Here is a 15,487-nt window from a genome sequence, read left to right on the forward strand (position 1 = left end):
TATTGAGTAATGATATGGGTCTATAATTTTTTGGTTGAGTAAGATCTTGATCTTCTTTGGGTATCAAGGATATAAAGGCTGTCTTCCACTTGGATCTTATTAAATAATTCCTTAAGCAGTTCTACCATTTCTAATTGCAAATTTTTGTAGTAAGACGCCGTCAAGCCATCTGTACCCGGTGCTTTCCCTGCTTTTAGCTGTTTAATTACCTGGAGAATTTCCCCCGAAGTTATTGGTTGATTCAGTCTTTCCCTCTGTTCCTCTTTAACTATGGGTATTTTTTCTTTATCCAGGTATCTATCTATATCTAAGCTTTGGATTTTATCATTCATGTACAATCCTATAAAGAATTCATGAAAAACCCTTTGAATCTCCTCCTGTTGATACACTTCCTTCCCTTTAAAATGTAATTTCGATATATTACAAGACTTCTGTTTTTTTCCTAATCAAATATGCTAGCCATCTACCAGATTTGTTTGCTTTACAGAAAGTGTTGTGTTTTACATATAGCAAATTGGTAGTCACCTGGTCTGCCATCAACATGTTAAATTGCTCTTTCAGTAATGTGATTGTTTCTTTGATCTTTTTGTCTCCTGGTTTTAAGGTTAGCTCCTGCTCTCTCTTCCTAATTTCATTTTCAAGTTCAATTCTCTTTTCCCCGTTTGCGTCTATGTAATCTATTCATATTTATCATAACTCCTCTCATATACGCTTTACTTGCATCCCATACCATTTCCATAGATGTGCCCTTATTCATGTTAAAAACAAAATATTCTTTTAACAACTTTTTACATTCATTAATGTTTTTCTCATATCTAAGTAAGTTTTCATTCAGTCTCCAAGACCTTCTTGCTTGAATCCCAACTCCCAACTCCATCCAAACCAGATTATGATCTGATAAGGCTCTGGAGCATATCTTCGTCTTCTTTACCCTAGAAAGCAAATCATTGGTTGTTAATATGAAGTCCTGGAAAAGGATTGATGTCTATCAGAAAAAAAAGGTAAACTCATATTCTTCTGCATTCCTTTCTCGCCAGATATCTCTCAATTCAAAATTCTCTATCATATCAAAGAAGGACTTAGGTAGTTTTGCTCGCGTTTGGGTATTTTGGCAGAGAGCCTTCTTATCTTTCTTGGTATCCATAACGCCATTCCAATCACCCAGTAATATGCAGGATCTATAGTCCCAATGTACTTTAGCGTGAAGCATTTTATAAAATTTGTCTTGTTGTTGATTGGGAGCATATATTCCCAATAGCAGTGTCTTTTTCCCTTCTAATACCAAATCTATTGCAATATATCTTCCATGGGAATCTGCTTCAATTAATTCAGCTTTCAAATCCTTCCTTAAGTAAATAACTATACTATTTTTCTTCTCTGGGGCAGAAGCTATAAAATGTTGTCCAAGTCTTGTATTAATCAGGTATTTTTGATCAGTTGATCTAATATGAGTTTCTTGCAAGCAAATTATATCATTCTTGAATTGTTTAAGATAATGGTTTATTTTCTTCCTTTTCTATGGGGAATTTAAGCCATTGACGTTCCAAGTTAGGAACTTAGTTGCCATCTTTAATTCCCTGAAGCTTTCTAAGAGCCATCTGAACATCTTGGAATTTAATCTTTGGCCTGGCTCCTCCCACTGCTTCTAGAGTAACACCTGTAGGTTCTTGAATGGTGGCATGTGTTTGTTGCTTCTTTAGTTCCTGTTCCATTCGCCTGGTAATCACGCGGGTTTGTCTTTGTTCCTTAGCTTCTTGTACCTCTGAGAGAGGAAGTTGATCCGCCCTTGTTGATGCTTGAGTGATTTGCTGTCTACCATGTCCTCCTTGTTCTCTTTCTCTGGGTCTAGGAGGGGGGGATGTCCAGCCTTCAATATGTTACTGTAGAAATCTTGGGCCTTCCATACTGAATTAAGACTGTATCTTTATCCAAGATAAGTGAGTGCAAGGCCGGCTGGCGCATCCCATCTAAACTGTATCTGGCAATTTTTAAGCTCTTCGACTAAAAAAGCATAGTCTTTCCTAGATCTCAATATTTTAGGTGGTATCTCCTTCAATACAGTCACCTCCTGACCAATGTTCCCTCTAATTTTTTTTCAGTGTGGGTGGAAAAGTATAGTGTTTCATAACTGAGCACCTGAATTTTTTTCACAGATGTCACCCAAGACAACAATGAAATAGGTGTTATATCAAATCAAACTAATAAAATTTTAAAACGAATAAAATTGTAAACAAATAAATTTAGAAATATTTGTTCAAAAGCAAACTTACTACAATTATCTTTTCAAATTCATTTTGGATTAAATAAAAAAGAGCTTTGAAATGAATATATAAATGGCACAATACTGGTAATATTAAAATAGTAAATGTTTGATATACTTCATTTTAATGAATTTCACTTGATATGCTTCATTTTAATGTATTATATGCAATTTGCTATTTTAAATGAGTAAAATGATTAAAATCCCATTGCATAAAGTCTCATTCACATCTAACAGTTTTCTTCCATCATTAATTTGTAAACTCAAGGATTTATTGCCTGTCTGTTCAACAATGCTTGCTGATTGTTTAACAAATAGTGGCAATTTGTTCCTCTCTATACAAGTGGTTTCAGTAACCTACTACTACTGAACTCTGGGAGACAATTCTGCATATAACTAGTGATAGTAACTAGTGACCCAAAATATCCAACAAAATTGCACAGATAAACCTACAGATAGGAAGTTTAATTAGCTTAAAAGCAAAACTATTCTCAATGACTTTGAAAATCTCAATGAGTTATCAAATATCATGTGATGTCACTTGGCTGGCGGGAGACTCAAAGATAGCTGAGATTGCAGCCAGGAGAGGTAGAACAAGGAAGGCTTTCTCTGAAAGAGAGAGATGAGCGAGGAAACAGACCCTGCTTCTTGCATTTGGATTCTGTGGCACAGTCGCTTTAGGTGGGAATTTAGGATCGCTGCGGCACCGCCCTGGATTTGCCAATGCGAGCCTCAGGTGGGTAGCCTCGAGAGAAACGGCGGCAGTGAGCCTCCTGGCTTCACTTTCTACCTCGTTGCGGAGCAACCCACGCTCGGATTAGTTAGCTCGTTCTTAGTTCACGACCAGCCCCCATCCCCACCCCTTGTGGGCTTTTATGTGTTAATCGAGGCACGGATAATGGAGAGGAAGGGAAGCCAGCTGATTTCACACAATACGTTTATCTCAGAGGCTGAATTAATCACGCGGTCAGAAAGACATGGAACTTTCTTCAGCGAGTTTTGGCCAATCACTCCCTCCCCCCACCACCCAACGAGACAAATTTAGCCCTCTTAAACTTGTGCGTAGGCAGCTGTGGGCAATGTTCCCTCTAAATAGTTGTTTCAGGAAGCCCGAGCCACCACAAGCCCTCAACCTAGTCACTCTGCTGCCCTGCTGCACCTCAAGACTCCTGTTTAGCTGGAGGGGGTTTCAATCACGATTGTGCGGCCGCTCTGCAGACTGCAGTCCGTGTCCGGCAAACGACACTGGGCGGCAGTCAGAAACTGCTGCACAGTGTTTACTTTCCACGTGCGCGGCCACGCACCTTAGAGGGAACAGTGCTCCTGACCCCCAATTTGAAGCTTAGTTTTGTAAGACTCCTGTAGTATCGTATTCCTCATATCTCTAGTAGCAAAATACACCACAATATCTCTTGGTAGTTGCTTTTGTCTTGCAAGCCAGGAGTTGACACAATAAACCTTTTCAATTTGCCATACATAATTCCCTCCTGGCCTTCCCATCAGTAGGTCGAAAGCTTCAGAGAGAATCTGTTTCAAATTTTCTTGAGTTTTCTCTAGGAGGCCCCTTATCCTTAAAGCAAATTCCATTTGTCTATACTGTAACATTATAATTTCATTTTCTGCATCGCTAACCTTTTGTTGAACCACATCCATCTTCATTGCCAAGTTAATATTAGAATCACTAAGGTCTTCTAGCCTGTCTTCAATTCCCAAAACATAGCATAATAGGGAATTAAGAGCCATCAGGAAATCATCTCTAATCGCTTGATTGCATGTCATAAGCTCTTTGGACAGTTTTTGTTAGCAGCAGATATCTCTACCTTAATTTTAACTTCCATCAAATCTGCATGATTTTTTAAGGCATCAATTAATTCTTTCTGCAAAATTTCTCTGGTCAGAGGCTCCCCTGCAGAAGTAGGGGGAAGTAATGACTGTAATTTAGTAGTGGGAGCTGGGGAGCTCTGGCACTTTTTGACATGGGGGGGGATTTTTGCTTAGATGCCGTATCAAGTTTAATCTTCTTTAGTCAATTAATAAGTCCAGGCAAACCAATTATACAGCAGTTGCTGTTTAGTTTGATAATAAATCACTTCTGGGCTCCGTAAGAATGCTATCAGAGTCTAACCCCTTCTACATAGCTACTTGGCGCCTTTTTGTATTTTCAGCAAATAATTGTCAGGAGGAATTCTTTACAAATGGAGCTAAGGATTTATACATACAATTAGAAGTTCACAAGTATTGGTTCAGCTCGTCTTGAAGTCAGCAGTAAATCAGTCTTTGTACTGAGGATGAGCAAAGACCTTTGTTCTGCAGCAAAAGGCAGAATAAATCTTGACGCGGAGGTGCTATGCTGCCAGGTGCCCCCCCCCTTCCTCCCAGATTTTTAGACTGGGATGATTAGTTGGGGCGCTGCCCAAGCATAGTTTCTCACCTCCCCCTTCTAAACCTGAAGGAGAGGTAAACAAACTGCTAAACAGCAGCTGGACATCCGCCCACCGGAAGTCCTGTTTAGTCAGTTTTTAAATACATTTTAACCAATGTTTAAACGTATTGAACTGTGATCACCTGGGATAATATTGATCCACTTTCCACTGTGCTGATTGATACCTAATTCATGGGTAGAAAATGTACACATATCATTGACAGATCTGTCAAACCAAATATGTCTAAATATAATGTTACAAAGATCAATATAGTGTAAATGATGTGAATATACTTTAGAATTATATATCAACATTTTGGAATTTATCAGCATATATGGATCGATTGATCACAGCATGCAACTAAAAAGATGCATTTTCAGTGTTTGAAAAATGGAACAATTTCAGTAGCTCCTTGACACCACTAGGCTGGGATGTGAAGGCAGGAGGATTCTGGGATGCAAAGTTTTATGTATCTACCATCTATAGGTAGTCCTTGAATTACAACTGTAATGGAGTCTGCCCTTCACATTGTAACTTGTGAGGGTTGTAAAGTGAATTGTCATGTGACTGACTCAATTTTATGACATTTTTGTGGCAGTTAAATTAATTTGAGATGATAGAAAATATTTGTAGTTGATGAAGGTTTGTTCTCCAAGCTTGCTCTTTAGCTTCCGAAAGTTTCATCACCAAGGTAGATAACATCAGCAGGAGAATTTTGGTTGAAGAAGCGTCTTGTTTCAGTTCTCCTCTGCTGTTATTGGTCTCATGGTTAGTTGGTCACAAAGTCGACTGTTCACGTTATGTCACCTAGTGAAGAGGGGGTCGATGCCATAGTTGATTGATTGCTTGATTAATCTGATCCTTATGGGCTCGTAGGCTGGTTCCAAATTGACACTGACATTGAGTCTTTATTGATTAGACCTTAGGCCAGATCAAAGTGTAAAGTTCCAGAAACAAATTATTACTAAAATTGGATAAAAGCAATTTAAAATAAAATTTGATAAAATATAATTTAAAATGGAATTGGAATAAAATACAATGCCGGCTGGCAGCTCCTCGAGGGAGGGCCTTCTCTGTAGCTGCACCGGCCTTGTAGAACAAGCTACCCACAGAGATCCGGACCCTTACCACTCTCCCAGCCTTCCGTAAAGCTACCAAACCTGGCTGTTCCGGCAGGCCTGGGGCTGTTGATTAATATCCAGCCCCACCTGATTGAATGGATGATAGATTAATTTTAATAATTGTATTTTTAAATTTTTTATATGTTTTTACTTTTGTTGTGAGCCACCCAGAGTCCCAAGGGAGTGGGTGGCATACAAATCTTATTAAAGTTGAAAGTTAAGATGGAATTGGAATAAAATACAGTCTAAAATGAAAGTTTAAGTACTGTACTATGTTAAATGTTATTTTGTGGTTCTGACCACACATAAGGTAAGTTGTTTTGACATGGTGATCCCAATGGGTAATTTATTGAGTATATAGATCAAGGTACCTATGAATGTGAATATCACCTAGTGAAGGGGTAGACGATACCATAGTTGGTTGATTGCTTGATTAATCTGACTCTTACAGGCTTGTAGGCTGGTTCCAAATCAAAACACTTGTTGATCGACCCATTTATTGAATACCAGGCTTCAACTAAAAAGGCCACTGTGGCTGTTAAGCAGATGCTGCATTCATTAACCAATGGTTCACTATAGATGTAATATTATATTTTAAATATATATAAAATATCAATCATCTAATGCATCATATTTGTGCAGGATGAATAATCAGATGTATCTTTTAAAATCTATGCCAGGGGTATTGCCAATGTTTAATATCAATATTTAACAAGGAAATGGGGCCATAACTTGCACTGTCAGTGAGATTTTTACCAGGCATTAAAACTAAATTTATTTGGCTTCTCTAAAGGAAGCTAGAAAACCACTGGTTCAAAGAAACTCCAATGGGAGCCCTTCTTGTTTTCAAAGATTTAATGGTATCTATTATTTCATGGACAGTTCAGCTGCAGCTAAACTGACAACTTGATTTTGGTGTAATCTTTAGAAAGATATTATATATAAAAATTTAATTTCTTCCTCATATATTTCACAATTTTACAATTCAGAAAAGTGAAAAATATTGATATACTAAATCCTTGATTGACAATTGCCAGATGTTATGAACACACCTGCAGACTTTGGTAATGATTTACCATCACAGTATCAATAACATCATGAAGAACACTAACCAATGGGACTTAACCCACACAGTTTTCAAGTGAAATTCCACATAATTAATTATGAGACTGTTTTAAAGTTTAAGAAACATTTTCAGTGTGAACATCAGCGGTGGCAGAGAATTCTCCTGATACCAAACTTAACTCGATTCATAATTTAGATGAGTTACTGTTTACCATTGATTTCCTGGTTGTGTTTAACCAAACATGTCCTAAAGTTCTTTGCTGTGAAGGAGGATGACAGATTTACTGGAGTTCCTCAATGTTTAACTCGCCATCAATAGAGTTCCTTGCAATTAGAGAATTCAAAAATTATGAAACATATTGAAAAATGGCTAATTGGGTCAGGCTTTTAACTAGAAATGACAAAAAATCTGCCATAAAGGAAGATAGATTTTTGAATATGTTCATATTTTATATTTTGAGCTATGAAATCATCCAATCTGTGGCCTTTTATTACGTGCACAAACATATACTGATTTTCTGAAAAAATATGCAGCTGTTTCACTAAAGAGCAATGTAAATATTGATCAGTTGTCTTGAGAGTATGTCTTCAAATTATGGTTCTTTTCAATAATGGTATTCAAAGATTTTTACCACCTGTTCTGTGGGTGTGAGCTTGGTGGGTGTGGTTTGGTGGGCGTGGCAGGGGAAAGATACTGTAAAATCTCAATCCCACCACGCTCCAGGGGAAGGTTACTGCAAAATCCCCATTCCCTCCCAATCAGCTGGGACTCAGCAGGCAGAGAATAGATGGAGACGGGGCCAGTCAAAGATGGTATTTACTGGTTCTCCAAACTACTCAAAATTTCCACTACTGGTTCTCCAAAACTGGTCAGAACCTGCTGAATATCACCTCTGGTTCTTTTTCTTTAGAGTGTTTGGCTTTTGCATGTGTTTTGGCTACAATTAAGAATTCTGAGAGTTGTTAGTCTCAATGCATTTGCTGCAATGCTGGAGATTATTATTCTGAAGCAGTCTCCAAACTTGCATTTTAAGACTTGTGGACTTCAACTCCCAAAATAGCTGGCTGGGGACTTCTGGGAATTGAAGTTCACAAATCTGAAAGTTGCCAAGGATGGAGACCCCTGTTCTAAAGGAAGCAGCATGCAGGGCCTCCACCTAAAATTATTAGTTTGATTTATTCGGTTTGTATGCCGCCCTATTCCCGAGAGACTCAGGGTGGCTAACAATCAAAAAGGGAAGGGGGGTACAAAATGAAAATAAAAAATAAAAAGACAAACACATTTTAAAAGCAGCAACAGTCATACCCTTCGAATGGGGCTGAAAGATTTAGCAGCCCCAGGCCTGCCGGAACAGCCAGGTCTTAACTGCTTTGCAGAAAGCCGGAAGGGAGGTGAGGGTCCGGATCTCAATGGGGAGATCGTTCCAGAAGGCCGGAGCAGCCACAGAGAAAGCCCTCCCCCAGGGAGTTGCCAGTCGACATTGGCTGGCAGATGGAATTCGGAGGAGGCCTAGCCTGTGGGATCTAATAGGTCTATGGGAGGTAGTGGGCAGGAGGCGGTCTCTCAAGTACCCAGGTCCAATACTATGTAGGGCTTTAAAAGTAACCACTAGCACCTTGAAGCGCGTCCGGAGACCAACGGGCAGCCAGTGCAGCTCGCGGAGGATAGGTGTGATGTGGATGAACCGGGGTGCACCCACAATTGCTCCCGCGGCTGCATTCTGGACAAGCTGAAGTCTCTGAATACTCTTCAAGGGCAGCCCCATGTAGAGCGCATTACAGTAGTCCAGTCTTGAGGTCACGAGGGCGTGAGTGACTGTTCAGAGGGGCTCCTGGTCCAGGTAGGGTCGCAATTGGTGCACCAGGCGAACCTGGGCAAAAGTCCCCCTGGTCACAGCCGACAAATGGTGTTCTAAAGTCAGCTGTGGGTCCAGGAGGACTCCCAAATTGCAAACCCTGCCTGAGGGACGTATAATTTCACCCCCCAGCCTGAGAGATGGAGTAATGCTCCCTCCTCTTTGGGAGGGAGCATCAATAGCCACTCGGTCTTGTCGGGATTGAGTACAAGCTTGTTCGTTCCCATCCAGACCCTGACAGCCTCCAGGCACTGGCACATCACTTCGACCGCTTCACTGAGTTGGCACGGGGTGGACAGATACAACTGTGTATCGTCCGCGTATTTGTGGTATTTAATCCCGTGCTGACGTATGATCTCACCCAGCGGCTTCATGTAGATGTTAAATAGGAGGGGGGACAGGACCGAACCCTGCGGCACCCCATACTTGAGGGGCCTAGGGGTCGATCTCTGCCTTCCGACCAACACCGACTGCGACCTGTCCGAGAGGTAGGAGGAGAATCACCGGTGAACGGTGCCTCCCACTCCCACCTCCCGTAACCGTCGCAGAAGGATACCATGGTCGATGGTAACGAAGACTGCTGAGAGGTCAAGGAGCACTAGGATAGAGGCATGGCCCCTATCCCTGGCTCTCCAGAGACCATCAATCAGCACTTCAGTTGTGGGATTAAAAAAATGTATTACCAGTTCTGTGGGTGTGGCCTGGCTTGGTGGGCATGGTAGGGGAAGGATACTGTAAAACTTCCATTCCCACCCCATTCCAGGGGAAGGATACTGTAAAATCTCCATTCCCTCCCCTCTTCAGGGAAAGGATATTGCAAAATCCCCATTTCCTCCAGTTCAGCTGAAACTCAGGAGGCAAAGAATAGATGGGGGTGGGGCCAGTCAGAGGTGGTATTTACCGATTCTCTGAATTACTCAAAATTTCTACTACCGGTTCCCCAGAACTGGTCAGAACCTGCTGAATACCAACTCTGGTTTGCTTGTCATAACAGCTGGCATTATGTAGCTGACTAATTAAAACATTAATAAACTAATCATTAACATAACTAAGCAAAGTTAGTCATTGAAAAAGCCACCACCAAGAAACATCACAGCTATAAAATAGAATGGAAAGTGAAAAATTTATTCTGAAAGGTGGCATTGCACAATTTTTTTTTGCCAATTATTTTAAATGGACATGTTGATAAGATTACCAAGTTCATCTTGAGGGAATTTTCGCTGTATTTGTTTGCTGAAAGTACAGGCACAGTGAGAGCAACCTTGAGATCTAGAACATCCCATTGGATAGAAGAAAGATAAGGGGAGTAAAGTGTTATTTGAAGCAGAATTTATCTAGTATTGACATTGAGAAACCATTAACAAGCATAAATAAATAGCCTGATCTGTGGTATAAGATTGCAACATGGAAGCATTTTTACATGAAGAGCATCTTCAGCAGCTTCTAATGACAGTATATCAAGCTGTCACTCAAGACCCCAGTGCATAAATTGATTTTTAACAACTTGCAATCTGAGATGGCTTTTGTCCTTTTCCTGAGTAAATATTATTATTGTACTTAACAAGTTCCACTTTATAATGCATTTGATGGCTTTCAGAAAAGAACTATTTCTGATTTCTTTGCCCCCTAAATAATTTACTTATGTTGTGTGCCACAATGGTGCAGTCATTACAGTGCAGTACTACAAGCTACTTCTGCTGACTGCCTGCTGCCTCCAATTTGGCAGTTCAAATCTCACCAGCTCAAGGTTGACTCAGCCTTCCATCCTTCCCAGTTGGGTAAAATGAGGACCCAGATTGTTGGAGGCTGACTCTGTAAACCGCTTAAAGAGGGCTGTAAAGCACTGTAAAGCAGTATATAAGTTTAAGTGCTATTGCTATCCTAAAAGTCCCCACCAGAACAAGAATAAAACAATGGTATTTTTGCTTGCTTATTTTTTTCAAAAATAAAACTTCAGATGGGGGAATCTTATCACACACTCAGTTGGAACTATGTATAAAGCTTCAGCTGAACACTTAGTAGCTGGCAAAGTAATTCAGCTATGTAATTCAGCATAGTTCTCTGATCTCTTTTTTAAAGAAAGGAAAAATGTGCTGGCCAGCGACATTTTATTCTACACCTGGAATCTTTTCATTTAGTGATAATTAGTAGGAAACTGTATCTTGATAGTCCTTCAGGTGTTTGATTCTCATTCTTATTCTTCTTTTTTTTTCCCTTCACCAGCTGCTTTCGGTAATGAGATTAGTTTTATTTTACTGCTCATTTTTTTAAAACTCTTTTCCTTTCCTCTGCTATCAGATTTTCTATTGAAGGCACATTTTATGGACAAAAGAGGGAAAAAGAGGAGGAGGGGGAAAGCAACACTCTTGTCAATGCATTAAAAATAATTGATTGTTGAATCTAAGGGAAATTTGCTAAGCTAAAATCACATATATCTGAGCTATAGCTCCTCCAGATGTTCTCAACTATAGTTCCTGATACCTATTTTCTTTTACCATCCTATATGACACTTCTAGAAGATAAAATTCAGAAGTCTCAGAGGATCAGAGATCATCTAAGACACCAGACACCAGGGGTGTCAAACTCACGTCGTCACAGTGGCATCATGTGATATATCAGGACTTTTTTCCCCTTTACTAAACTGGGCATGGGCATGGCCAGCTTGTGACGGATCCAGCCTGCAAGCCACAAGTTTGCCAACCCTGATCTAACTCTACTTCAATGATGTCTTCTAAATGACAATATAACCCCTATAGGTGTTGCTTCTTATTGCTATGAAGGACAGTCTATAGTGAGCTGCTAGCTGATGTTATCTCCAGGTTATGGAAAATTTGCATCCAAATTCCAAATATTAGAGAACAATAAGAGATGTGGTAGCTCAGTGGCTAAGACACTGAGCTTGTTGATCAGAAAGGTCAGCAGTTTGGCGGTTCGAACCCCTAACATTGCGTAATGGAGTGAGCTCCCATTACTTGTCCCAGCTTCTGCCAACCTAGCATTTAAAAAGCATGTAAAAATGCAAGTAGAAAAATATGAACCACCTTTGGTGGGAAGGTAACAGTGTTCCATGCACTTTCAGCATTTAGTTATGTTGGCCACATGACCACGTAAACATCTTCGGATAGTGCTGGCTCTTCAGCTTTGAAACGGAGATGAGCACCGCCCTCTAAAGTAGGGAACAACTAGCACATATGTACAAGGGTAACTTTTACCTTTAGAGAACAATAGCAAGTTAGGACATGCTTCATTCTTCGGTTTGCAAGCATTCCAGAAGCATCTGCTTAGCTACAGCAACAAACAAAATGTTGGACTAAAATGGAGTGATCTAGCAGAGATAGGATTTTTTTTTACTTCTTCAAATGGAATGGCAAATGTAAGTATTGTGAGCAACTACGTATATATTTGGGCATACTCCACCCCAACTATTCTTTACTCCCTCTGCAATAAGATGTATGACTTCTCATAAAAATAAATAGATCAAGAATAGATCAACTGTCCCACTTCTATTTATCTACAAGAAAGAGAAAATATCAATTTATTAAAAGTAAAGTTACAGAGGGAGGCTTTGTTCACTGATAATATTCAAAGGTAACAGAACAATAAAATCTACTCTTGGTTCAGCATTAAAGGAAGAAAGAAAAAAATATTGCTCTTTTCAGATGGTATTTTCTCTCTTGATTTTCTAGTTTCTTTATTTGTCGCCAACCTAACACTTTCTTATCTTATGGTAACTGTATAACTTGGTGTGTCTTAAATCACACAGGCCACTTGTGTGTATCCCAAGAAATGTGTGGTAGAATACAACCTGCCATCATTCAAAGATCATTCAACTGATTCCAGCATCAGTTGAAAAGCATCAATTTATTATTTCTCATTCCCCATGAAGACACTGGTATTATAGTCACTTCCAATCAGATGCTGTGCTACTGCACTGGCATCAGTCTCATGGACAATTCATTTTGACTGTAAGCCTTTGAAATATAAATACCATAGACTTTGGACCAGTGGTGGGTTGCAGGCAGTACACCCCGGTACGGGCGTACTGGTGCCTGCTGGGAGCACTGAGTGCCATTCCATTCCGGTGCTCTGGAGGGCCCGCCCACAGTCCTTACCTGTATTTGAGCTCTTCGGCATTTCTGTTCATACACACGGAGCATACTGCGCCTGTGCAACGCTCTGCCAAGCAGCTGAAGTGTCACGGAGCATCGCAGGAGGTACTCTGCAAGCGTTCATGTGGTGGCCGTCGGTCCCCGTTGCACTGTACCGGTTGCACCAGGATTTGGAACTTGCCACTGCTTTGGTCTAGCTAACAAATGTGCATAGTGTTGGGTTATGTTGATGGTTCAAAAATGACTGCATATGTTTTCTATGAACATAACAGTATCAATCTGCTAAGTTAGTGGTTCTCAGCCTCTGTTCCATAGACAGTTGCAACAGTGGTGGATTCCTACCGGTTCAAACTGGTTCAGCTGAACCAGTAGTAGTTTGGTGGCCTGGGTCGCTGGAACCAGCAGTGACCCAAGCCTGCCACGCCCCCGAACTGGTTCTCTGGGCAGCGGGAGCACTCCCATCTTTTTTTTTTTGTTTCTTTGCATGAGCAGAGCAATTTTATTGCACTGGGCATGCATGCATCAAGCACAAGCATTCACGATGCGTCCACGAGCAAACCGGCAGTAGTGACTGCTGGAACCCACCCCGGCCTGCAATGTCATAGTGGGTCCACGAAGGCATGAAGAAATGTTATGGTTTAAATCTTGAGTTAAGTCTTGGGGTCCATAACCACAAAAAGTATTTAAAGGTGATTCATGGTGAAGAAAAGATTGAGAACCACTGCTCTAAGTAATGTTCTAGCCGATACAACTTACTGTATATTATTTGCAGAAAATTTCAATACGTTGATGAAAATTGGGCTTGATTCACAATGTATGTTTTCTGACCAAATCTGCATTGTTTAGAAAAATGAAAAAAAAAACTTAGATCTAAACAAAAACCCACCCACAGGGAAAATATCAATTACCATAAATTATAATCATCATTATATTAAATATATTATAATCCTCACTATATTAAAATAAATTTCCATTGATTCCTGTGCCTATTCATTATGTTTATCCCTGGTAGTAAATAAGCATTCGGGTTTACACAATTGTTCTTACTAGTTGGATTATACAGGGCAAAATTTGGATATAGAATCTATGTAATGAATGGAAAATATCAATTCCAGAAATTAGTTCCTAAAATTTTCTCTAAAATAACTTAAAATGTTTTCTTCACAGGGCCACAGCTGGCAGAACAGATATAAACAGGCAGCTAGCCAATTTTTTATCATCTTGGACAAGCAATTTAAAAACTGCTCAGAAACAATCTGAGTGGTTCAGAATAAGAAGTTAAGAGAGATTTCAAAGCAGTATAAACTACTTGGAATTGTGTTGACTCCTTCAGTCATCTTCTTACGTTTTGCCCTCTGGCCACTGATCAATTGCTTGCTTGCTTGCTTGCTTGCTTGCTTGCTTGCTTGCTTGCTTGCTTGCTTGCTTGCTTGCTTGCTTGCTTATGTGCCAAATGTCAGCTCTTAGCTACCTCCACGATGAACCACCCCTCAATGGAACTTTTGACTCTTTCAATCATGCATCCATGGCCTCTGTAACCAAGTCCATCCACCTTGCCTATCTTCCCAAAAACTTCATTTCAGTAAGTCATCACTGTGTGGGGGGAAAAATACATCTATGTTCTCCTCCTTATATTGAGCACAATCAATATAATGATTCCAACCAATTTGAAACTGCTTTGTTCAAGATTATGTTGATTTCTGGAATCAACCTGAAACGTATCGGTATAGAGCAGTGATGGCTAACCTTTTCTAGACTGAGTGCCCAAAGCATGTGCGTCTGGACTCCAAAAATGCAATGCACATGCAGTCCCCTTGCACGCGCCCTCCCCACACATGTGCGCAGGGCCCCCTTGGATGCCCCCTTCCCCACGCATGAGTGCATGGCAGAGACCCAAACACCAGTGGGCCAGGGGAGGTGTGCACGCATGCGCAACGGAGCTGAACTGGGGTGACGTGCCATCAGAGAGGGCGTTGCATGCCACCTTTGGTGCATGGGCCATAAGTTTGCCATCATGGGTATAGAGCATAAAATGGTTGTCTGAATGAGCAAATGATGGCATTCCTCTATTTTTATAATCAATTTGTTTCTTAGGTATGATTTCACACAAGATGGTATCACATTCTTGAATTGGAATAAACTGGCTCCATATACATAATTCATATAATCCTCAATTTACGACCACAGTTGAGCCCAAAATTTTTGTTACTAAGCGAGACAGTTGTTAAGGGAGTTTTGTCCCATTTTACAACCTTTTTTGCCATAGTTGTTAAATGCATCACTGCAGCTGTTAGCAACATGGTTGTTAAGTAAATCTGGCTTCCCCATTGACTTTGCTTGTCAGAAGGTTGCAAAAGATGATTACATGCCCCAGGACACTGCAACCGTCATAAATATGAGTCAGTTGTTAGGCTTCTGAATTTTGGTCACAGGACTCTGGAAATGCTACAACGATTGTAAGTGTGAAAAACAGGTATTTTTTTCAGGGCTGTTGTAACTTTGAATAGTCAATAAACAAATTGTTGTAAGTAGAGGACTACTTGTAGATTATACTGTAAAATATGAATAGGACACATATTTACCTTGAGTATATTTACTGAATAAACTATAATGGGCAAATTGTAGTAAGCAGTGTTCCATAGACACTCTAATC

Source organism: Thamnophis elegans, chromosome 3 (genome assembly GCF_009769535.1).
Source record: "Thamnophis elegans isolate rThaEle1 chromosome 3, rThaEle1.pri, whole genome shotgun sequence".
Taxonomy (NCBI): Eukaryota; Metazoa; Chordata; class Lepidosauria; order Squamata; family Colubridae; genus Thamnophis; species Thamnophis elegans.